Genomic DNA, 26,265 nt, shown 5'->3' with positions numbered 1-26,265 from the left:
CAGAAACCCATGTATTTGGTTTATGAAGATGACACGATAAGGTCAAGGGACGAATATATATGTAATGATGAGATCTCGCGAGACTTATAGCACAGGTAAACGACGTTGGTTCAGTAATGCATACAACATTTATGAGGAGTTAAATTGAAGTATATACACGTGGAAATCCCCTAATGACCTGCGCTTGCTTATACATCGGGCATATTTACGCTGTGTCTGCACCGTGGTGTCTGCCCTTGGATATCATTTTCTCAGCCATCCACAATTGGTTTCCTCATTCCCGACCCACCAGATAAACTAGTGTTTGGTGAACGTGCACTAGTGGGTAACACTCTGACCCGGGTTGTTTCTAGGTTGGTTAACGTTAACCAGTAGTTAGTGAAAAATTCAAATTGTTGCTTATACACAGCGAGAGATTTCAATCCAATGTATATAGGATCTTACATGAGTTTCCATTTCATATGAGATTTATGAAACGAGTCTAAGAATTTTTCAATTTAGCGTGACGAGTTTTATAAATTTCATATGAAATAAAAACGAGGGTAAGATCCTTTTTATCATTTAACCAAGATTTGTGGTATTTATTCGTGTCAAACGACAAATTTCATGCAACCTTGAAATGTAAAAAGCCGCCGTTTTGACTCCTGTGCGTAAGCCTATGACGTCGGGTACTTGTCCTAGGCGTGACGTCAACATTGACTGATAAGTCATATTACTTGGGTTAATACGCAAAAAATGTAATGTAATTTATCACATACCTGTTGAATCTTGTTATAGTAATACAAGCAATGTTCAGACCATGAAATACAACGTTCTGTTTTGCACATGTGCAATACGGAATGTTGTATTTACCTACTAGCCGGAACTATTTTTTATGGGAATCCCCCTGTCATGGCGAACTTAAAAGTTTCGGGTATTTGCAAAAAAATATCAAAGTTTATAAAACCAAATAAGGAAGGTATGTGATAAAAGCAAGACCACGCACTTGTGTTTTTCTAACGAATCAGAAAGCACTCATTTATTGGTCGGACGTATATAATAACTCGTGCGCACTCGTGAATATATATTCGTCCGCGCAATAAACTCGTGCTTTCTGATTTGTTAGAAAAACACAAGTGTGTGGTCTTGCATATTTGTATATAGCAGTGAAATTGTATCATGTGGTACTGATATTTCGGTATTCATATTTGAACATTTTCATAATCATTGGTTAACTCTAAGCAACCTTTGAGTCACCTTTGAGCAACCTCTGAGCAACCGGGGTGTTATTTCATTGGTCAATCATCTAAATATGACGTCGCAATGCTTTGTGACGTCATCCTTTTATTGTGGGGTCATATTACACGGCAAGTTTTTTCCCCAATCAGACACAGGACTGCTGTATTCAAAAGTTTCCTTAAATAAAATATGAACGTTATTGGAGAAAAGGGGCCCCAGGCTCGTTATGGCCGATATCATGATTATCTAACTATCATTACTTAATTTTCAAGTTGCAAAAAAACTCTCTGTTAAAACCTCATGTTAGAAATTAACTAACACGAGTTAGAAACGAACGATAACTAACCATCGTTCGTTTGGGATCCTCTTCGTTTATTGCTAATGATTTATATCGAATATAATTGCTTCTATTCTGCGAGTTTCAGCGAGTAAATTATCTTAAATATAAAATACCATTTTCTTACGATAATTTTGTATAACCGATAATCCTTCACCTGAGAAACACTATATTTTCAGGGTTACAAAACCTTGAATTGAATTGGAAAACATTCCAGTTAAAGCGTGACGTCATCATGTCATTGTGACGTCAAAAAGAATTTTAATGTCATTTCATCATGTTATTATTTCACGCCGTAATTTTTTTCCCAAATGCTTATAAAGACATATATCATTTACGGTTTTAAGTATACTTCCATTACTTGAATATGACGTAATTAGATAATAAACATTTGGGAGACGTTCAGATTTAACTGTGTCATCATCAAAAAAAAAAGAAGCTTTTTTCACGGTTTAATCCGAATTTATGAATCTCCCAAATCCAAGAATTGCGCTCTCGATTCAAATACTTTTCTCCGTACAGAAATGTGTATCGATAGAGAGCAGAATCCTTGGATTTCGAAGATAATGTTTCGCGAAACCTGAACGCTTTTGAAGAATCTTGCTAGTACATGTACCTATACTGGACTGTTTATGAGTTTCATCATTTTTGCACTTCGTCAGCCTCTCGTGTTTTGGACGTTATATAGAGTGATTAGAATCAATGCTGTGTTCAATGGTTGTATTTGGAAATTAATTATTTTGTATAATTGAAATATTGTGCTACTGCACCAGGATCAGTCCCTTTATATTTAATGGGACTAGTTGGCAGATGAGGCTACTCTACAGAATGAGTGACCATTCTGGTCAATCGGTCAAGCTCCCTATAGCTCTACTTATTGATCTCTCGGTCAAGTAGGTGGACTGGACAGCGCTGCCCGAAATGGATATCTCTTTTATATTAAACCGTTAATGGGAAATCGCTGTCCTTTGTGGATAGTGTATGTAGGTATGGTCAGGGAAAGGTCAAGTAAATGGTCGCTGTACTGGAGGTCACACAGAAAGATGGTCAAGAATCCGGACAAACGGTCATTTAGTAAAATATATATTTCTGGTCCTATTTAGACGTTCGGAAAATCTTAATCAATTTCTCTCTCCAGGTGTGCGGTTTCATATTGCAAGTCAAAGATTTGTGTAGTTTACGTTGTTTTAAAATTGTACATAATATTGAAAATATTTCCTAAAATTACCTTATGTTAATTGTTTCTTGTAAATATTCTGGAATATGTATTACGTAATTAATAGTTAATCTATTAATTAATCTTCCAAACTTGTGAACATATCTAACAGGATGGTATGAAGAATTTAATGACAGATGCTGAAAACCCTTGTATACTCATCCTAAAAAGACAGGAGCGGCGTTTCAGCCGATTCAAGAAAACAAATTTAAGTTTATAACTACTTTTAAACGTAGAAATATCCCCGCCCGCTGTTTCGAAGTACAAGTGCACCAACACTTTAATATATATGTAAGTAAACTGTATTCCCGCTGAAGAAATAAAAGTCAGAGCGAAGCTTAATCAAAGCTTAATTACTATCAACTGGCGCAGCCGAAACGTCATTTACTCGCAGTGAAGATAAGTTGTCCCAAATATATCTGACAAGCGCCATCTTACGGGACAAACATGTCCGTATGTATCAGTACATGGGATGGTTATTGGGGCTAATTTAACCCGTCTCTATGGATGACTGTCAAGAAACATGAAACCAAACTATTTCACGTGGCAAAATTAAAACCTATACTGTAGGTATACGTTACATAACCCCGACAAAAATCCTCGGAATTCGCGTGGTCTTCATCGGTCTCCGGTGTATTAAAAAGTTAATGAGAATATGTAACACGCCGCGAAACAGTAGTACCGATATATGGATGGCGGACAATCTTAGGAGAAGAGGGGATAAGTTCCTCATTGGACATGACCCCGTCTGAGGGACTCCTCGCGAGCTCGCGCGCGAATCACGCCACAGTATCAACTCCAGTTAATAACAAAATATTGACCTGTCACGGCGAAGTTTTCCATGTAATAGCTATGCTTACATTCAGGGGGAAAGCTGGCCTGTATAGTATACTCGGGAGTTTCCATAATGATTCCCGTTATGATTGTATTTGATGAAATATTTTGGAGTTTTCGTAATGATTGTTTTTCAAGACATTCTCGGGAGTTTCCGTAAAAATTCTCTCTGAAGACATTCTCGGACATTTCCGTTAAGATGGTATTTTACATACGGTAATAAAATAATCTGGAGTTTCCTATGATTGTCTTTGAAGATTTTCGGGAGATTCCGTAATGATTTCTTTTATGACGTACTCCGTCTTTGATGTCATAGCAGAAGTTAAAGATGTGACAGCTGGAAGTATGTGACAGCCGGAAGTACACGCATCTGTTAGGTTTGCTGTAATGAAAGTCTGACTCGATCTTATAGAAATCTCGGGAGTTTCCGTAACAATTAATTAGATAGCATACTCGGTAGTTTTCGTGATATTAAACTAACGTACAGTGTACATACAAATCCCCACTATGTCAACCGCGTTAATCATCTATTTTTCACTTATCACCAAAACTGTGCTATAATAAAATCAAAAGATATTTTAATACAACCAAGAAACGTATATGAACATTTTCCTTTTTGTTATTGCTTGACAAAACTATAACGCGAAAAGATATGATTAACTGAAATCAGAAATTTTCGTACCGATGACCTTTATGTTATCCATGAGATTTCTCCTTAAGGTATCCTCACATAATCGGAAGCTATCGAAATAATCATGCTATAACATTCAAAAACCATCGTGATGATCATGCTAACACACTCGGGTGTTTTCGTAATACTCAAGATAAAAGTTGGTAGTCATTCTAGCATCCTCAGTAATAGTCATAGTACGCTCGGGATTTTTCCTTGTAGTCATTCTGACACATTCGGGAGTTTCCGTACAAGACATCTCAAGATAAAAACATGTACCTTCAAATATGAAAACTATTGGCCCGCTACTGCATGGACATGTGTGTGATACATATTTCATTTTTAAATAAAATGTATTCCATTTGCGTATTGATTTGATGCAAGCACTGGAAATCGATCGATCGTAATCCAGGGCGACACTTGAGAACCGAAATAATGACTGTTTATCGTCCTAATTGTCTACAGCAAATTCAAAATAGCTTTGGCAGTAATCCTTCATCATCTTCTTCTGATAAAAGACAGTTAGGCAAGAAGTTGACAGTGGTCTCAAGGGTCGGTATTCGCCAATTCACACACATTTGTATGCACAATAAAATTAATATAAATGGTTTGTTCGAATTACTGAAATTATGTCAATAGTTCATTGCCGACAGGAATATTAGTTCAGTGTTTTGTGAAACTTGATGGTTCAAAGGAGCGTCAACCTACCAATTCATCAACTGAAATTTAAAAAAAAAAAAAAGATTTTTTTTTATAGATTTTGTCTTAGTAGGATTCTTATGAAAAATATTCCAAATAAAACAAAACAATATCTAGTCATAAAGCTTGCAATGCTTTAAAAACACGGAAAAGGTTATTATTGCATAATAATAATTCCAATTAGTTCTTTAACAAACTATCCTGACAATACATGACGTAACATTCAAATCAATTCATTGATTTCTTGCGCAGAGCTCTATGAATATCATGGGCCTATCATAGGTAAAAAACATAATGTGAAATTGTCTCTTCATTATTCATTATGGCTCCTTTGTTCTCAAATGACGAACATCATTTAAAAACTTAACTTGTTTTTTTAATTTCTTTTCTAAAGAAATGATATAAATTTTATTTTCATTTTGGAGAAACGCCTTACTAAGAAAGCTGATCGCGCGTCATATTGAATACAGATTGTAAATAACTGGAGAGGAAATATATCAAAATGACATTTAGTGTTTATAAATTTTCTGACAATAGACATTTCCCCGGAAGTAATGCAAGGAATTGGACCTCGGCAGACGTCACGAATGATCGAGTGAACACAACGCAAAACAAAAAATCTCGTTTTGAAATTAGCAGCGTACACATCGGTAATTTCCGTATATCCCGCATTGAAAACATGATGAATGTGAATATAACGCCAGCCTCTCACGGCATTCCAACATATTATAATATCTAACTAATAATACACCTTGTATTTGTCAACTTGTACATTCACAAAGCAAAATTAACTGTATTTAATAACTTCACGGAAAAATATGAATTTTGAAAAATTTGAAAAGTTTCGAAACTTTAGTTTTGCAAAGAAATGACGAAAATTTTAAAAAATAAAAAAAGGAAATCAATTTTTTAATTACAAATCAATGAACTATTATTGTTGTTATAATAATAGAGGTTCCATTTGGGTAGCGTTGCAGAAGACTAAATTAGTCGCTTCAATGATACGATCACGGCCGCGGGCACAGTCCTCTGTCAAGTTCGCTTCATGTTTCATTTTAATGCATGGTCAATAATCGGTTTGTATATGAAGAGAAAGCAACATTAAGAAAGTCTGTTCCATCAAAACAAGCCCCCCGCCCTCCCCCTCCGCAAAGAGTGCAATGCAGTATTTTATGACGAGGTAGCGCACGTTCGAGAAAACATTAAAAACAACCAATTTAAGCATCATTCTGGATGGTTTCTTTCCTTTCAAGATGCATTTCAAACCTCACCAAATTGTGGGACAGTCGTTATTTTTCGGGAAGAAAAACGTCAAAATATTCGGGAATTTCCGTGAAAATTATACGTTGATGCAACGCTATGATTGGTTCCCCATCACTGTAACGAAACGTGACGGAAAGACCCGAACAGTTTCCGATTGCAAAACATTCACGTGTTATATTTTATATTGCCATAGGTGTTTAATAAAAAATATTTGTTGTTGGTATGTTTATCTTAAAACTGTACAACAAGAGTGTACGTGTAAATAATATCTAATAACTCACTCCAGGCTTACACGAACTTATCAGGAAATCAATTCGACGTACACATGTTTGTGTTCAATGAAATACAATCATGTTTAATCTAACGATTCAATGTTTACTTCTTGCGTCCATCAAACGGAAGTTAAAAATCTAATAGCATAAGATTGATGAGAGTGCTCCGAAACAGAATCGAATCAAATTAACCGTAATAGCTGTATCACCGTCACAATGTCTGGCTATAGAGGTTTGCGTCGATTACAAAAATTGCATACGTTAGTTTTAGTTACCGCGCGCGCTCCGTATTTGATACCACGACCATGTATGTTCGATATCAAAATCAACCAACCTTACATGTTTCTAATTTTATTGACTGGATGTTATATAAATCTGGGTTGTATTCGATGTGCCTAGATGCAACATGTATATGCAAGAAACATATCATCAGTTCAGTAAAACTTTAAAAAAAAAAAAAAAAGAGGACAATCTTTGGTTTGTTTGTGGTTTACGTCCTATTAACAGCTATGGCCATTTGCCATTCTAGTGTTTTGACATGTCATATATTTTCAGGGGCAGGTATAGACTTACGCTATGCATTTATGTACTAACATTACAATGTATTATATAGAATGATATTTTTCCTACATCTGTCCATGAAAATAAAACATTCAATTACAGACGATATTGTAACGTCAAATATACTCGTATACTTTCGCAAGCGAGCTGCAATATAACTAGTGCCGTTTGGTAGACTTACACAGGTTCCGGATATGCACAAACAGGTCAACGGTTTGGATAATAACCTTGTTTCAATTTCATGGGTTAATGGAATGTGTTAGTCTTGAGACCAATTCTCCATGAGCTGCTTCGCAGTTCTTGAAATTGGTCGTAAGACAAACTCGATTCTTCATCCTGTGAAATTGACAAAAGTAAGCTTTAATATTTAAATGTTAAACTACATGTAGTTTCACAAACGTTTTGAAATGTCTCGTTTCCTTCTGGGATGATTTTGTCAACGCATGCCGTAAACGTATCAATTTACATTAAAAAATAGAATGAGAATTTAAATGGTTCCAGAAGGTAAAGCATTTTCCGCGCTCTCGATCTTCACACGAAGTTAATTTTTGTGTGATTTCAGTCCCGAAAATGAATAAGTTATTTTCGATAATCCCGAGTTAGATGTCCTGTTTCTCATATAACACAAATGGAAGTAGAAACGTAGTGGCATCACGCCGAATGACGTTATTTCGTTTAAAACATTTTGTAAATTTACTGTGACTGAAATAATAGCAGATACAAGAAAAGAAGCATTCGTTAACAATTGCTTATATATATTACTATGAATTTTGGCCCGAAGCGATTTAAGGGTAACATTCTCAGTAACCTTGTCGGTACATTCCTCATTGAGGTATATACAGAAACGTGCGACACCCATGGGATACCATCCCATATAAGTCAGATATCTTATAAAAAATAATTTCTGTAATATTCTGACTTCAAAATTCAATTACCTGAAGGACATAGATGACATTATCCTGAACCGTAATGAAATACAAAACGGTCTTTGATCCCGAAGGCAATCATATTATTCTGTCCGCTTTTTTTCTCTCGAATGCATGTCGTTCGGAACATCACAACTGCTGTGTAAGCGATGTCTCCCGAGAGGACATACTTCCGGTTTTCACTAAGCCCTGCACTGTGCTCTTGTCATCTTTCATTATCTCTTAACACAAATAGGCTCTGAAGTTTTAAATTGATTAAAAGTATTTCGCTCCATTTCGTTGTATCTATCCTTATTGGCGTTTTATTTGTAAAAGGTAAATGGTGCCACTACATCTGGTTATAATCGCGAGGAAGATCTCCACTCAAGAGTTTTATTTGACTTCGAGTATTCTCCCTTCTATATAGAATTATAAAGCAATCTAAAAGATTTTTTTCGGCGTAGAGTTATTCCCCTTTCAAATATTAATTGGTCTTTGCGACCCATAAATTGGACATTATTTTTTTATGTTTTTTATGATGCATTTATAATTCCTAGATAGCAAATTTAATAAAGTGTAGGCTTTGTAATGTGAAGAACCCGAATTCGAATCATGGCAGGTTTTTTTTTTTTATTTATTTCTCTTCAAACATTCAAGAACTAGAATTCTGTAAAACTCATGGCAGCATACGAATTTTTTACGGAATACTTCTATTGAAAAGGACATAAACACTATTTGACAATGATAACAATGGTAAGAATATATTGTTTAACTTAGTGGTTCTCTGTACCTAAACTACGTTTAGTGATATTTACTATTTATATCATCCACTCTTGGTTTTAATCTGCTTTGATAAAAAAAAAAAATTGTTTCACATTCTCGTAATCTGAGATTAACCTCTAACATCCATGATCCGGTAAACGAATTCAATTTAAAAATCCTATCTTTTCGACCACGTGACTTGAGATATGATGAACGACACTACGTGCCCCTTGCTACCACCACTACGGGTGGCGCTAGTCCGCGCGTGGCCTCATACACCTATCACGCGCGATAATTGTCGAATGACAGACGAAGAAATGCGATGTATCCGGGGAAGTGTGACCGTTTTGTTTCTGGGATCGTTCCGTCACCCTACTAATCCACGTACCTCCCAGTCCGAGCGCCGAGCGGACAGTTACAAATGAGCACCAGCTTAACCTCTGACTTCCGGTTCATCAATCTGGCGACTTCCGTTCTAGCACAAACATTGATTCGTGCAATGCCGACAGACACTATAGAAAGCAAGTATACTGATGATTCCATTGTACGAACACAGACGGGAATATGACAATGTTCCGAATTGGCAATGTGTAACAAATCCGTTTTTTTATATGAATATTCAAAGGTATGTCTGGCAATAATGACGACAATGTACAAACGTGTGCAGATCATCTCACCTCAGTGTTTGCTTAATTGGATCAGTACATGTCTTCTAATGGTCTGTAATCAATAACTATGAAACACAGCCTTACACTAAAACTGCCGATCATCACAAAAAATAATTCTCTAAATGCGCTAAAGGTGAACTGGGTGTAAGCACAATACTAAAGCATACTCCCGTGCACGAATATTGATTTAACAGGCTCGAAAACTAGTGGTGAAAACGCTCTTCTCTCAGGTATTGTTCACCTGATAAATCAAGGATGGGTTCAGGTTGTCTGAGCGTATATAAGCCGCTATATAGAGCCGAATGTATTCCGGTTTCTGTGAAATACACCTGGAATGACGTCTAAATCTTACTTCATATTTTTTCATGTTTCCTGACAAGCGATTATCAATCGAATAAAGATCACGTGACAGCAATATAAAAAAATACAAATATCGAAAATGAGGATGATGACGTCAGAATCAAAATGAGAGAGCGGAATGTTCTTCTCGGGGTCTTCATGGTTACTCAAGGTCACCGAGTTTGTACACGTTTTTTTTTTAATTAATATATGCAAATAGAAATGTGTTTATACAATTAGGATTGGGCACAAGTTGTCCAACTTTTATAAAAAGCGATTATTTTATACACTTGTTATATCTACGTTCAATGAATTTGTCTTTATTGATTATTAAATATAATATTCATGTTTATTTATTTAACTTAAAGGGTACCAACAAGCTACACAAAGTAACGGCAAAACCTCGTTATACTGCCACGATTTGTTTTGGGAAATTTTGGCGTTTAATCGGGTTTGGCGTCAAATGGAGGGAAATGTAGACAAAGATATTCTTAATAAATGGAAAGGGGATCTTATAATACATTGGCAGTAAGCGAGGTTGCAAATGTAAAGAGGGGCATTGTATCGAGATTTCACTTTTTGTTTATTGCAATTGTGACTATTGTGAAAAATTTTAAGCTGAAGAACTTTTGGAAAGGAACATGACATAAATAGATTACGAATAAACACCAATATCCTAGAATACCAACCCGTAGCGGCGTTCACTATTCATCAATCGGACGCTTCCCTGTTAGGATAACCTATGTTCCACACACTGAAATTATACAATCATGAGATTTATGACAGCGTTGTAATTCAAATTATTGAAATACTCTCGCTCGCGTCAGATGAAAGTAACTAGTACCAGGCTATATATTTGATCACGTACAACTGTTGGAGAAAGTCAATTATAATAACTTTACTCAAGGAAAGAATTCGAATAACGTTCTTACGTGGAACTTAAACGATATGGCCCAAAAAAGAGCATTTACAGTTTAAAGGGGATGTANGGGGGGGGGGGGGGGGGGGGGGGGGGGGGTCTGGAGGAGGAGGAGACAGAGATACATTGTTATATTTTATGGTTATGCATTGATACTTAAAGATGACTGTCACACTACAGACAAAACACCAGGGAGTTCCATTATAGTTTTCGTGCATACAGTAACCTCTCCTCAAGTTCGTTTTTTTGATATAACGGGTACAGTACATGTAAGATCGAGTTGGAGCGATTGAATTGTGATCAAAAGTCCAGGGATAGAAACCCAACAAGGCCCTGTGGCATTTCTTCTCTCAGAATACAGTTGTTTATTTTTTTCATAGAATTTTATGCAAGGTATGCGTTTTTTCAGACATGATTTATCAAAGATATTGTCACTGACAGTAAAAAATTGTTTTAAACTCATAGACAGGGTTGTAAGCAGTAGTATGTAGCTCCTCACACGTTAAAGACTATATCGACGTGAATTTCCAGAGCACTTAAGAATTTGTTTTTGAGATAGCTGAAAATGTTGCTCCCCTATATATGAGGTGTCGGACAATACAAATTGGCATTACTCTAGCATACAGAGGCATACTATCGACATACACACACACACACACACATATATATATATATAGGGCAAAGAAGTAATTCCAACGGTGTGGACAAGTTTAGGTTGTCAAATTTTCAGAGCGATCCGCTCCTTTTTCAAGACACAGTGAAACAGAACAGTTACATGTACATATACATCATATTACAAGAAGATAGAATATATATATATATAGGTATATGTACAAATACGCACGTACTTTCATCCCTTCATGTATTCTCATTGCGTTTGACCTCGGTAGCCGAATAGTTAAGGCGTATACGTATACTCGTACCGACCGCATGTACATGTTGTTGTTTTTTCTCATGGTGCTCCGGATTCATCTCCCAGCATGGAAACTGGGCAGGTTCTTAAATGACCTTTGCTGTTAATTATCTAATAGGACATAAAAACACAAACAAACCAAACCCGAGATGCCGTGTCCTCCCCATAAAATAATTAATCCATAAGACGGACTTGTCCTTACGTTATATATGTTGTTCTTCCGTCGCATGGTCGAATATACATGTAAGCACACACATGTCGCGTGCGAGTAACCACGTGAATAGCCATTATGGATGGAACTCTAAAAGATAACTGTATTCTTCCTGGGTCAAAAAAAAAAAAAAAAAACATTAACTAAAATTAAACAAAACATTTTCCAATGAAAACATAATTAAAATGGAAATCAATTAAACATTACAGTGTTTGCCAATGAAAGACAAACGCATCAAATTTGAGGAGACTTAATTGTATTCGATGAATAAACCATATAAGGAGAACTGTTCCGAACGTAGAAGGATGACAGTACGGTACATTGTATCTTCAGGATACATGTTCCGAGAGAACACGAATGGAACAGAAAAAGACCAGGTGCAGGCGTTTTAATCAATTGTATTGTTTTGTACATTACGATACCATTTATATTCTCACATAATTACAAACTTTTGTTTTTTTGTTTTTTAATTCCCCCGTTGTTTCTTATACATGTTATTGCAATGCAAAACCGTACAAGGAATAGTTAAATAGAAATACTATTTGAAACGCTTCAAATAACTACAGCATCATGAACAAGGCCTTATCTGTGTGAAAAGGTAGGGGAGAAAACCGTAACACGTAATACATGTCATCTTAGAACACCACGCGAAAACACAAGAGTTAGAAAATATGTTTTACCGGAAATTAGATATCGTTGAATGAGATGACAGGAAACGTGCCGTCAGCCATATTGAAATGGTCTGTCGAGTATAGCTACTTTGGTATCGTTCAGATATAATGCAGTTCTTATGTTCTCAGCAGCTCAAGTATAATGAAAATGACGGGTTACATCCGGGCATCGACCGCCATGACAACCAGAGAGAAGAAACGCCTTTAGAATGGCGGGAACTGCCGTCCATGTCGTCAGTTAAAAACACGCATCATCTCACAAAGTTCCGTATAACCGGAAATGTATCAAAACGAACAGACCTTAATAAACTTCCGGTTTAACTGAATGTCCTATCCAGTCATTACGGGGAATAAATGCATTTAGATGCTAATTTGATTGGGATTGGAACAGAGATGTATTATGTAAAATAAAAGAACAGCATCACGTACATATGTACAACGTACCGTGAAAATAGTATATCTCCACAGGATATCCGGCTGAAATGAAACGAATTCTAATGATTTCCGGTTTACTAGTGTGAAACATTTAGAGCAATGAGGCGAAGAATACGTTGGTCGCCGATCACAAATGCAATTTTTGATTACTTATTTGAGTAATCGAAGTGTTCATAATTGACAACACTTATTAAAATATTCTAAACGATCTTTTCCCCGACTAGTACCAAACATCGGCACGAGGTAATCCGGAAGTTATACATGTGGGTACCAAACTGTAGCAAAATATAACAGTTTGATATTGTTGACAACAACACGCTGTCGAATGTTTTGAACTGAATAATTAAATATCTCGCTGACTTGTTTGTTAATTCATTTGGTTTTGTGGAAAATAGGGAGAAATGCCTTTCCCTATCTGAAGTGAAATCGCTGACAGTCTAACGCGAGGCACTGTGTGCAGGTTCGGCGAAAGAAGAGACCTACTAAATCCCTTTAAGTGTCGTGAGAGGCGACTAATGTGGTGACTTGAGAAAATTGGAGTTTTTCTTCTGTGTTTTCTTCCTAGAAGACATTGGAGAGACCATCATTTATCTGCTGCCCTCATTGCTTATTTCGAATTTGTCCTTTTCCCTCTTTCCTTCTTTTTCCTTTTAGCCATGTCTCCCTCCGAATCTGTCTTCTTCATGTAATTATCTTGGCTGTTGCAACGAGGTAAAAAGCCAAATAAAACAAACCCACCTAACACGAGACTGCTTGAACAGTCAAGGATCTTTAAAGCCTTACTGTCTATGTAGGGTGAGACCCTATCAGTCTTTCTTTGCACAAAAAAACCCATCCCAGCAATTGCTGGAATGGCCTCGCAAATAGGGAAATGCTGAATAAGAAAGAGAAAAAATGGAGATAATATAAATTTGTCTCAGAAAAGAAGGCGATAAACCGCCGTAAAAAGATGATACAAAGTACCAAACAACATTTTCTTCACAATTCACTTAGGAACGACAGATTTCAGGCACCGAGCCCTCTTATATCTTAACACAAACGTTTTATGCATTTGCCACCTTAGAAATGTAAAAACAAAAAAATCGTCATTTTGAAATGTACACACTTGAAAACGTATTGATTTGGCTCTGGGACAGGATCTTAATCCTGTTGTACATGTACACCTATACAACTACATCAAGTTTATAAACGATTGTTTTATTGTGTCCTAACAAAATATCCTTGAATGACGTAACTTCCAAGTAAAACAGATAAAGATGAACTTGAAAATTGTACAAATCTGTCTAACAAAGATTCCTATGGAGGTCAAACACTGGTAGTGTTCACTTGATTTGTTGATTGGTTGATTGGTTGGTTGATTGGTTGGTTAATTGGTTGGTTGATTGATTGGCTGGTTGATTGGTTGGTTAATTGGTTGGCTGGTTGGCTGGTTGATTGGCTAGTTAATTGGTCGGCTCGTTGATTGATTACTTGACATGTTAATTGGTTGGCTGGTAGATTGGCTGGTTGATTAATTGGTTGATTGGTTTGTTGATTGATTGATTGGCTGGTTAATTGGTTGGCTGGTAGATTGGCTGGTTAATTAATTGATTAGCTGGTTGATTGGTTTGTTGATTAATGACATGGTATGTTTGTTTGTTGTTTGGTTGTTTGGTTGGTTGGTTGGTTGGTTCGCTGGTTGGCTTATTGATTGATTTATTGATTTTTCTTGTGATTAATTGATCAATCGATTGCCTGGATGATTTCGAGTTTGACTGTTCAGTCGATCGATTGCTTGGTTGATTACCTGCTTGCTCTCTTGCTTTCTTGTTTGCTTCAATGATAAACTGTCTTTTACTCAACCAAGGAGAAGGATATTGCAACATTCCTTTTAACTAAAAAGTTTATTTTTTATGGTGTACGTTTCTTAGAAAACCAGTATCGCGCTCACATGTCCCAGGTGCCTCATAAACTATTCAGGCAAATATCGCTGACGTTGACGATACCTTGGGTCCCGATAAAGAAAAAAAACCTTTGCTTGACCTTTCAAATAGACTCCTAACTTTCATACAGATGCCGTAAAAGTGATTATAAACTGTCGATTGGCAGGTTGTACCAGCTGACAGTCTCAGTGCGCCCATATGTGACAGAGTTGCTGGAACTATAAAAAGCATAACTACTCGTTCTAGATACGATTTGGGGATAGTCTAAGACTTGTACAATCGTGTGAGGTCTCGCGAAGGACAGCGAGTGACATTTGTAGGACATGGCTCTCTGAATAATAAAAACATTAATTATTCGATTAATTTTGAACACCTAAGAGCGTAGGAGCGGATCTAGCTATATTCGATTATGCATTAAGTACCGGCTAGTCTACGTTTACTCATAAGTGCGGGTTTTTCCTATTTACGGCGACATTTTCAGTAATAAATGTTTGGAAAATACGCAAATAGGGTTTAAGTTGATGGATTTTTCAGCCTTAATACAAGTTTTGATTGGTGGACTACTCAGCCTTAATACTGACCGTGATTGGTGGACTAGTCAACCTCAATACTATGTGTGATTAGTGGACCAGTCAACCTCAATACTACTCGTGATTGGTGGACCAGTCAACCTCAATACCATTAGTGATTGGTGGACCAGTCAACGTCAATACTATTCGTGCTTGATGGACCAGTCAACCTCAATACTATTAGTGATTGGTGACCGGTCAACGTCAATACTATTCGTGATAGGTGGACTAGTCAACCTCAATACTATTCGTGATTGGTGGACCAGTCAAGCTCACTATCATTAGTGATTGGTGGACCAGTCAACCTCAATACTATTCGTGATTGGTGGACCAGGCAACCTCAATACTATTCGGGATTGGTGGACCAGTCATCCTCAATACTATTAGTGATTGGTGACCCGTCAACCTCAATACTATTAGAGATTGGTGGACCAGTCAACTTCAATACTATTCGTGATTTATGGACCAGTCAACCTCAATACTATTCGTGATTGGTGGACCAGTCGACCTCAATACTATTAGTGATTGGTGGACCAGTCAACGTCAATACTATTCGTGATTGGTGGACCAGTCAACCTCAATACTATTAGTGATTGGTGACCCGTCAACCTCAATACTATTCGTGATTGGTGGATCAGTCAACGTCAATACTATTCGTGATAGGTGGACTAGTCAACCTCAATACTCTTCGTGATTGGTGGATCAGTCAACGTCAATACTATTCGTGATTGGTGGACCAGTCAACCTCAATACTATTAGTGATTGGTTGACCAGTCAACCTCAATACTATTAGTGATTGGTGGACTAGTCAACCTCAATACTATTCGTGATTGGTGGACCAGTCAACCTCAATACTATTCGTGATTGGTGGACCAGTCAGCCTCAATACTATTAGTGATTGGTGGACCAGTCAACGTCTATTACATTAGTGATTGGTGGACCAGTCAACCTCAATACTATTCGTGATTGGTGGACCAGTCACCCTCAATGATATTCGTGATTGGTGGACTAGTCAACCTCAATACTATTAGTGATTGGCGGACCAGTCAACGCCTATTACATTAGTGATTGGTGGACCAGTCAACCTCAATACAATTAGTGATTGGTGGACCAGTCAACCTCAATACTATTTGTGATTGGTGGACTAGTCAACCTCAATACTATTAGTGATTGGTGGACCAGTCAACTTCAATACAATTAGTGATTGGTGGACCAGTCAACCTCAATACTATAAGTGATTGGTGGAATAGCAAGCTTTGATTCAAATTCTGATAAAAACAATTCAATTTTGATAACGCTGACACTTAAATTCCACTGACATTAAAATCGCAATTTTAAAATCTTTAGAAAACTCTTTGAACTGAACCCATATAAACTCTATATATTCGTCTGTAAACGAAGTTATATCAAATTGTTGATTTTGTTACAAGCTGTATTCAATGTTTCTGAGATAGATACATCTGATCTGTACATTTGTCGGTATTTTATCTTTGAATCGTGTCACAAACCACCTACAGAGTGACTGAAATGTACGCACTGAAATTTTCAAAACATTTTCAAGTTGTTAAAAGTCGTTACGTTTACCATTTTGTTTCCATCTCAGATCGTCTGCTGTAAAGACAGACTTTATCGGGGCCATTTCCCGCCTCAAGCCGTTACGCACACTGTATCTGAACAAATCTTCCTAGCATTGACTTTTGGCAAATTGAATCATTTAAGATTTCAAAGCAAGGTCAGTGTTTGTTTCTGGGATATCCATCCCGAAGGATCTTTTTTTATCATCATATACAAATAATTCAAGTATATGTCCATGTTCTGTCAATCGTTCAATCTGGCCTATCAGAGAGACACAGCGTCGCTGACATGTTATACGTAACGTATTGTATAAGTATCAAATGAAACCGTATACAGTCAAGATATTTTTTTCTAATTTGTGATAAACTATTCGCTGAATTATTTTGAAGAAAAAAAACAAGCAGGGTGAAGAGTGTCGGATTGTCAAGGGTTCCTTAAACCCTACAACCCTTGTCATTTCAATGTTTCATTATACATGTACCAAATACTCCCATCGCTGTCATGGACATGCTACATAGATGGCCACAGGGTCTGGTCCACCCATGGGGACTTAATCCCTTGGTCATTGCGTTGATACATACACATGCCATGTCTTAATTCCATCACTCGATTCATCCTGTGTATATATTTTAGTTGTTTTGAAAACGTCATAATCGCGTCATCACTTTATGCAACGTAGTCAGGGTTGCATAATTAAATTTATCACACATTTCATAAGCCTTGATAATGACGCAGTGCTTTGGATTCACCTTGAAATGTTTTTATAGTAGAAATTGTGGTAGAAAATAACCCTCGGGATAAGATTTTTAAATTCAGCACGATGTTTTAGAAAAAGACCCTCGAGTTTAGATTTCGCCGAGCACATTACATCGGCTTGAAGGACTCTATTGCATTTTTCTAGGAAAAAACCGTGAATGCGCATTTGAAGTGTAAAAGGCTAATGTGACCGACTGGGGTGTTTGGCTCTCGCGTGACATTAAACAACGTCCCTTGAGTGGCATCACCCCCCAAAGACTCCGTCGACCTATGACCTTAGCGATAGAAACTGAACGTAGGTTCCCCTACATACATACATGTACACAGCACAACACTTTATCAATTAGATCCATTCGTATATGAGTTGTAAGTGTTTTTACATTACAACAATACCAACTCCACTGATCGTTGTCAACTTCCATTTATTTTCCATATCAGATCCATTATCTACATCTAAACAACTTCTTTTTTGGTTCAAAAATGCATGTTATGCTGCAAACGCAATTTATGACATGATTTATAAAAGCGCCAAATATTGCCGTTAGGACTACAGATGAAATATATCTGTGTTTGACTGTGTAACTTTGTTTGTATAGATTGGAACATGACCCATATTTTCAAACAATTTCAATCGGTATGTGGCGCCAGGTTTTCCCCCAATCGATTGTATGATGAAAAGAGTAACACTATTATTTTAAATCTTGAGGAAACAAAATTAGAGTATTCATTTCAAACCTTTTGTCACTATTTCAATTACTTCCTTTCATACATAACATCAAAGCGAAGAAGTCGTGACAAGAGCTATTGCTTCTTGTAACCGTCCTGTTTCATATATAAAAAAAAGAAGTAAATCTATGCTGGGGATCTATGAAACAATTGGACGGGCGACGCTTGTTAACCGAAAGCTTTAGTTCGAATCACGCAGACTAAATATAGCTTTTGTTGTTGTGTCCATGAACAAGGCACTTTTTTTTCTGTGTGCTTAAGTCTATCCAGCTGTACGAAACGGTACCAGTTTATTACGGAGAACCATGGCACATGTGAGTACGATTCGATGCATCGCAGTATATCGTTAAGGGACGATAAGTCTGTAATTATTTTAAACATGAAGAAATTTAAATACACTTCCAAATCAAACATATTCGCTGTATCTGTTCAGCCCTGCTGATATGGGATCGAGTATAGACGCAACTAATGTGGGACCTCCTCCAGAATTGGGGAAGAAGCAGTTTGAATAAATCTGCTGCATTTATTTAAAAATTTTGGAATCGTTAGATTGTCTCTTTACTTAATTACGTTTGTTTTCCCTAACGCCTTACTTGGCAATACCTCGGGTTTGGCCTCTGTGTAAAGTGTCCGCCGAAGTGTTGAAAGGTTGTGGGCTCTGTCCTCTGACCGAAACAAAACAGTCTTTATATTACTACTTCTCTGCGTTCTGTTCAACTTAAAATGGGCGTCGATATGGTTAGTCTGTTGTCAGTAAAATGTGACCGGATTGAGTGTCATGTTACTGGGTCAACGTTATGACACGTCAGTGACAGGGTGGAGTGTCATACTCCTGTATCCAGATTATAAATTTCAGTGACCGGGTGGAGTGTCATACTACCGTGTCCCGGTTATGACATTTCAGTGACCGGGTGGAGTGTCATGTTACCGTGTCCAAGTTATGACAATTCAGTGACCAGGGGGAGTGCCGTGTTGCTGTGTCCTCGTTATGACAGGGGATTGTCATGTTACCGTGTCTAGGGTATGACTTTACATTGGGGCGACACCTTTAACTGAGCCTTGAGTGGCCACAGCAGTGGTCTTCCTAACTTCGCTGTTGCAAGGACGTGAAACCCAAAACAAATCAAATCTATTTCTATTGTCACTATAGTCAAAAGCAGGGTTTTCATTTTTAAATCAGAAATATACGCCTGTTCAGTTCACCACTGACAAGAAGTACTTCATTTATCTCTTTTACATGAAAATTAAATATTCATGTATTCGATGAGATGAAAGATATCAAATGATTTAATTTTGAGAGCTAAGTTGGAAACTATAGCCAATCTATGTGACGGAAGTGAAGACGGAAGACGGAAGAGGAAAACAGCCACAAGTATTCCCATTAAAAACTCTCCTAAAACTGGACAATTGGACGGTGGGGCACTTATGTGGTGATTGGTTGGTGGGGTAACTGGACTGGTGGTGGTTTGATGGTGGGGCGCTTGGATTAGTCGTGGTCGGATGGTGGGACAATGGATCAATGGTGGCTCAAAAGTTGGATAAGTGGATCAGTGGTGACTGAATATAGTGCGGGAACTGAGTTGGTGGTGATTGGACAGTGGGGTTACTAGATTAGTGGTGGTTGGATGGTTGGGCAACTAGATTAGTGGTGGTTGGATGGTGGGGCAACTGGATTAGTGGTGGTTAGATGGTAGGGCAACTGGATAAGTGGTGGTTAGATGTTGGGGCAACTTGGATTAGTGGTGATTGGATGGTGGGGCAACTTGATTAGTGGTGGTTTGATGATGAGGCAACTGGATTAGTGGTGCCTGGATGTTGGGACAACTAGATTAGTAGTGGTTTGATGAAGGGGCACTTGGATTAGTGGTTGTTGGATTGTGAGGCAACTGATTTAGAGGTGGTCGGTTGATGGGCAACTGGATTAGTGGTTGTTGGTTGTTGGGGCACTTGGATTAGTGGTGGTTGGATGTTGGGGCACTTGGATTAGTGGTGGCTATATGGTGGGGCACTTGGATTAGTGGTGATTGGATGGTTGGGCAACTGGATAAATGGTGGTTGGTTGGTTGGTGTGGCATCTGGAGGAGAAGTTTTAGGCTTGTGAGAGAACTTGCTTAGTGGTTGCTGGATAGTGCGGCAATCGGTTAGTAGTGATGCCCCACTGTACACTCCTATTACATTATGTATTAATTCGACCGTATATTTTGTAAATAGGAATTTGTAACTGAACTTTACAAGATGTGTGAACGTCTGAGCGTTCAGAACGGAAAAAAAGGGTATCGGGGTTTTAGGTAGGATTAAGTGCATATTTGATGCTACACAATAATATTCTAGAGGAATGTTGGTATTCAAGTTTTATTTCATTTAGAGTACTTAACAGGGATCCACCATATTTTTTTCTGATTAATAAATAAAGTAAACACTGTGTGACTTTGTCATAAATAAGCACATTTTGTAACTTGTTATAAGTCCACAGAAAATCTGGTAGTAAATCATCGACTCATAAACCGCCATTTAAACGGTAACAGTGAATCAAGTGCGCCCAGCGCACACTACATCCGGTTCTTATTTGCTCACGCATCCGGTTTTCATTTGCTCGCTTATTTGAGCGATCTTGATATCACAGGGAAAGTGTTCTGTTATCAAAAATCCAAAATACTTCAATACACCTCATTAGTTAGGTAATTTGTTGTCTGCTTCTACCGATAACCCATTTTCTATTGAAATCGCCAACGTAATTGTATTGTACCGTTCTGAGGTGAAAACCCTTTGTATAGCGAATCAACAAATCGTACACACATATTTTCTTCATGTATACATTTGCTATTAGTGCTAATGACCTTAGAGATCGTGATTCAGTATCAAACATGTTCTACAAACAACTATTTTTGAAACGTATACACATTCCTGCTTCATGCATGCATAATTATATATAAAAAAAAAAAATTATTTAACTAATTAACACTCTTGTCTTACAAATTTCTTTTTATAACTAATCACTTTGATGCTGTTAAAAATCGCTCTACACGTAATTGTTTTGATACATACGCAAACACATATTCTTCTTGCTCATTTCATATTAAACCTTACCACAAACCCGGTAATTCTATATCATTAATCGTTCTTCAAAGAGGTAACAGGGGAAATTAAAGAGTGATATAATGTGAAGGTTTATATATGAACACACCAGTGTTTGTTTCAGAAAATACATTATGACTGATGGAGAAATAAAGCGGAAAGAAATATGTGCAACTGAAAATGAAATATCCCCCTAATTATTATACAACATGTATGTAAAACGGAATAATGATGTTGTTTGTTCAAAGAATTATAGAGAAAACTGATGACGTATCGTAATTTATAGAGCCAAGTGATGACGTGTCATATTCATATTTATAGAGTAATTATTTGGACTATTCATCTGAATATATATGAATCGTTTGCAAAAACTGAAAGTAAGTTGCACCCTCATAAAAAAGCATGATTGTCAAGTAACAAACGCGCGGANGGGGGGGGGGTGTGAAAAGATAAGTATAAAAGCGAGTGTTTTCGGGTTTCCGTACAAAAATGTACAACTTGTAAGGGAACAGTATCCTTAACTTTAACGTCAGGTAAGTCGTTTGTTCGCATTATCGAAAATCCAGACTAACAAAGTTCCGTTTTACACAAATCATAGTTTAGCATGTACATTCAGAGGACCATTCAGTATTATCTGTAATGAAAGCGGTAAACTTTTCTACAGAAGGGTTTTTTCTCTCGGGGGCATACTTTCTTTTAATCGGACCTAAATCACTCATTTTATTGTTCTTTGAAGAAGACATCTGCAAGCGTTCGTTGAAGAATTACTTGTGAAAATCGAGTAACGTGCATGTCTAAAGTATTTTGTTACACATTCGGCAAATCTATTTTTCTTTAGGTATATGTGAAAATATACAGGTAAGCATACATATGAGTTTAGGATACTTTTATCTATACCTCCCTTTTATAACGTTATACGTTTCTACTTTCTATTTCCATATATTTTGTACACTGCGCGCTTTCTTTAGCAAAGACAGTTGGCTGACTACAAGAGAAAGAATAAACGAGCGCATTGTTCTGTAATTAAGTGCTCCATTATTGCATATTGTTGACTGTTTAACCGATAAGAAATTAAAACGTAGCATATAAATTGTAAAGCGCATAATAACTATACATACTTACCTTTAAATTGAGATCAGAAATCCAGACTTGGTTTCTGCAATAGTCAGAATTTGATGATGTTGGAAAGGTCTCTTCTGGATTTGTCTTCAAAATTCAAAAATTTCCATTGAGTTAAAATCCAAGAACGATACTACTTTCAAGTTCAGGAAAATCCTCCATAAAATGTTTAATGATTTCAATGGACTACGTCCAAATAGGAAGTCAATATCTTTAAAAGAAAATCCAAAAGCCCGACTATTGTTTACACAATCAACACGAGCATCCGCGAAAAAGGAGCTGCAGACAATGTCTGAGCCGTGCTGTCTAACTTCCAGAAACGACGCTGGTATCGGGGGATAGAGATTTCCGGATTAGTGGCCTACATCAATAACTGTTAGGTTTATCATTAGTCAAAGGTACACGCTAGAGAAGCTACCGAATGTAACACACAATTTTACCAATAAAGGCGCGACGGTCTTTCCCGCCTTGTAGAGATTTGTATTGAATTGTACGCTCGTCCGTATCACACTCTGAGCAGACGATACATCACTCTAGCCGCTAGATGGCGCTCATGGTCTCTTTGGCCTATAACAGAAACAACATGAATTATTCATAGTAATGTCTTGTTACAAATCCCTAGTTTAGATCTGTTTACCGCTATTGTAGCGTTCACAATTGGCAAGATGAGACAGCACTCCAGAAAAACCGTGACATCTCTTGACATTATCGCAACGATAAAATGAAAACCGTTATATGTGCTGAAATTATTGGGTTCAAATTAACCAGTGGTTGAGATCGGACTTAGTTATAACCACCTCCCGAGGGTAAATAACACGCCCCTAAATCATACACATGCACCAATGATTTGCACACCTTATTGGGGATTTTTTACCAACAAAACTTGTACCGGAAGACGTAAAGCTACAATGTCGTTCTCAGAAAAGGCAATAAGATGTTATACATTGTTTGATTGGCCTTTCTTTTATAGCTCATGGCAATACGGTCTTATCAAGGCGATGGGGATCAGCAAGGTCATTATGTATATTTGGGAAGGGATGAAATAAACGCACGACAGTCATTTTCTATACGGAATAAACCAATGTATGTCATGCCCCTTTAAATGGTCAGCGCAAGACGCATGACCAATAACAGGAAACCGTCGAATTAGTTCTTCACTCCATTTCCGGTATATCACAAGTCCTTGATAGTTTACATCGATTGCATGAAAACAGGTTGCTTTTTATTTTTCGCCCGTGCCCCTTTAAAATGATCTGATGTATTTTAATAATACTCGACGCCATCCTGTAGTAGCTTCGATCTCGTTCGAGGGGGCTCAATCTTGAAAATAAAAACGGCCGCAAAAATCCCTCGCTTTGCAGTATATCCATGCCTTGCAATAACCAAAAGCATTTAAGACCAAACTGCGTAAGTTTAATACAATTCACTGTGGCACTATACTACTTTAATTGATTAACTCAAATCCTAATCAGATTGTTCGGCGAGGTGCACCCTCGGCAACAGTACACTAAACATGCGTACATGTACATGTATACGGGCTGGGTTTCTGTACAGTCGGCAATAACAGAACTTTGATTCGACACCATGTGTACTCTTCGATTCCTTTGTGTTAAACTTTACACTATTGTTGCAAGGTGTCAGTGCATCGCATATATATATATTTATTTGACCTTTTTAATAAACCTGGAAAAGCCCTGTGAAGGGTAAAAAGCAGCTAGTTTTTTAGTCGGTCGTTAATCTTATTTTTTCTAAGTTTATATATAGGTATATATATATGTGTGTGTCAAGATGACCTCAGTACGGACAAAGCGATACCATATTACTGGTCAACCAAACACCTGCTCGCGTGCTCATTAGCGGTAGAATAGACACAGGTGAGTAAGGACGATTAGAAATTATTCGTAAACAATGACTAGTCAATAATTTCTTCAGCATGATTGAGTTTAATCAATTACGGGTGCGTCAACGGGTTACGTCAAGCAATGTCGTGCGTACTAGATATGTATGTAGCTGTCTGTCCTGGAACTTGTCATCAACGTTCGATACAATCGAGGTCAAATTAGGAAAGTGCTTAGTTTTTGTAAATGTATTAAAGATTCTTATATTTTTTTCTGTAAAAAATTACGTAACTCACATATGATGATGTAAACATCCGGCTTCAACTTCCGGTGTGTCTGAGACGTACTATATTGAATTAGTTCCGGCTTACTGCATATTATACAATTTCAGTAAGTGGGAACATTTCCTTACTTGACTATTACGTTAATTGAAAATGATTTTATTTGTTTTCTAGACAATTCAGATCTTGGCTTAAATGAATAACTCTTTCAATATACAGACGCACCACCTGATGGTGTTTGTCTGTTTAGTGCCTGTGTCCAGTAAGACACGTGCTATATATCTTTACTCACATAATTGTCCTCTCTTTCACAACCGCCCCCTGTTACTGACCTGAACCCCCAAACATACAAACACCCTCACACTGACCAACACCCTCAAATAAACCAACACCGTCAAGCAAACCAACATCATCTTACAGATCCACACTTCTTACGGACCAATACCTACATGTACATCATCTTACAAACTTCAACCCGCTCACAAACCCACCTCTCTCACAAACACGCACCCTCTCACAAACCAACAACCTCTCACAGAGTCGTACCCTCTCACAGACCCGCATCCTGTCAAAATNCCCCCCCCCCAACCTCTCTCACAGACCCACATTCTCTCACAGACTCACACCCTGTAACAAGTTAACACCCTCTAACATGCCCACACCCTCTCACAGACGCATACCCTCTAACACATCCACACCCTCTAACACATCCACACCCTCTAACAAACCCACACCCTTTCAAAAACCCGTACCCTTATACAGACCCACAACTTCTCACAGACCTGTACCCTCTTACAGACCCACACCCTCTCACAGGCCCGTGCGGTCTTAGATATCCACACCCTTTTACATACCCGCACCTCCTTATAAACTCACATCCTCTTTCAGCCGTACGAACCCACATCCTGTCACGAATACCCCAACACATTGCTCTTAGGCTACGTATCGGTTTATACATCAATTTAAAAACGACACCACGATATCAACATCGCCCAATCTCGTCAATATTTTATACGTAATTTTAAAGTATATATATTTACACTCAAAAACCATTAGGACTATATACCGTCCAGGACATACCATTCCCTACCGTGGATCTGTGCACTTTTCAAACAGTTGAGTCCCTGTCTGGTAATCCGACTTCCGAAAGGTCAAGATCGTAACTAATGGATTATAATTACATTTGTATAGGTTAAATGTCGACTCCTAATATGTTGAGGCAAATAATTGAATTTCTAAACACGACAACACACTTGTAACACAGCGATGGGACGCTAACATCACTGAGGGAAGTACTGTATTAAACCACAAAAGTTTCATTTTCATCCGTCACAAGCACACAGAAAAAGCACCGAAATGTAATCGAAACCGTTTTTACAAACACAAAATCGATGGAAATAATTACGGCGATAAGCTTTTGAATTACAAGGATAATAAGACCATGTGTTTCGGAAGTGTACGCGTCGTCTGCTTCAAGTTCACTGACAACAGCAGTCATGTAGTAATAGCAC

The 26,265-nt window shown here is 37.6% G+C and overlaps 1 protein-coding gene across 1 annotated transcript in view; it reads right to left on the bottom strand.

Annotated features, from left to right (window-relative positions):
* The window catches only part of LOC110446628 (muscarinic acetylcholine receptor M4-like), a 162,270-nt gene extending 139,563 nt beyond the window's left edge, over positions 1-22,707 (bottom strand). Inside the window, exon 1 of the mRNA XM_021491879.1 lies at positions 22,639-22,707. The gene's annotated coding sequence lies outside the window, so the exon portion shown is untranslated. The remainder of the gene's footprint in view (positions 1-22,638) is intronic.
* Between the last annotated feature and the right edge of the window lie 3,558 nt (positions 22,708-26,265).

Source organism: Mizuhopecten yessoensis, unplaced genomic scaffold, assembly GCF_002113885.1.
Source record: "Mizuhopecten yessoensis strain PY_sf001 unplaced genomic scaffold, ASM211388v2 scaffold2891, whole genome shotgun sequence".
In the NCBI taxonomy this organism is placed as follows: domain Eukaryota; kingdom Metazoa; phylum Mollusca; class Bivalvia; order Pectinida; family Pectinidae; genus Mizuhopecten; species Mizuhopecten yessoensis.
The sequence above is the reverse complement of the archived record's forward strand: the minus strand, read 5'-3'. Positions and strand labels throughout refer to the sequence as shown.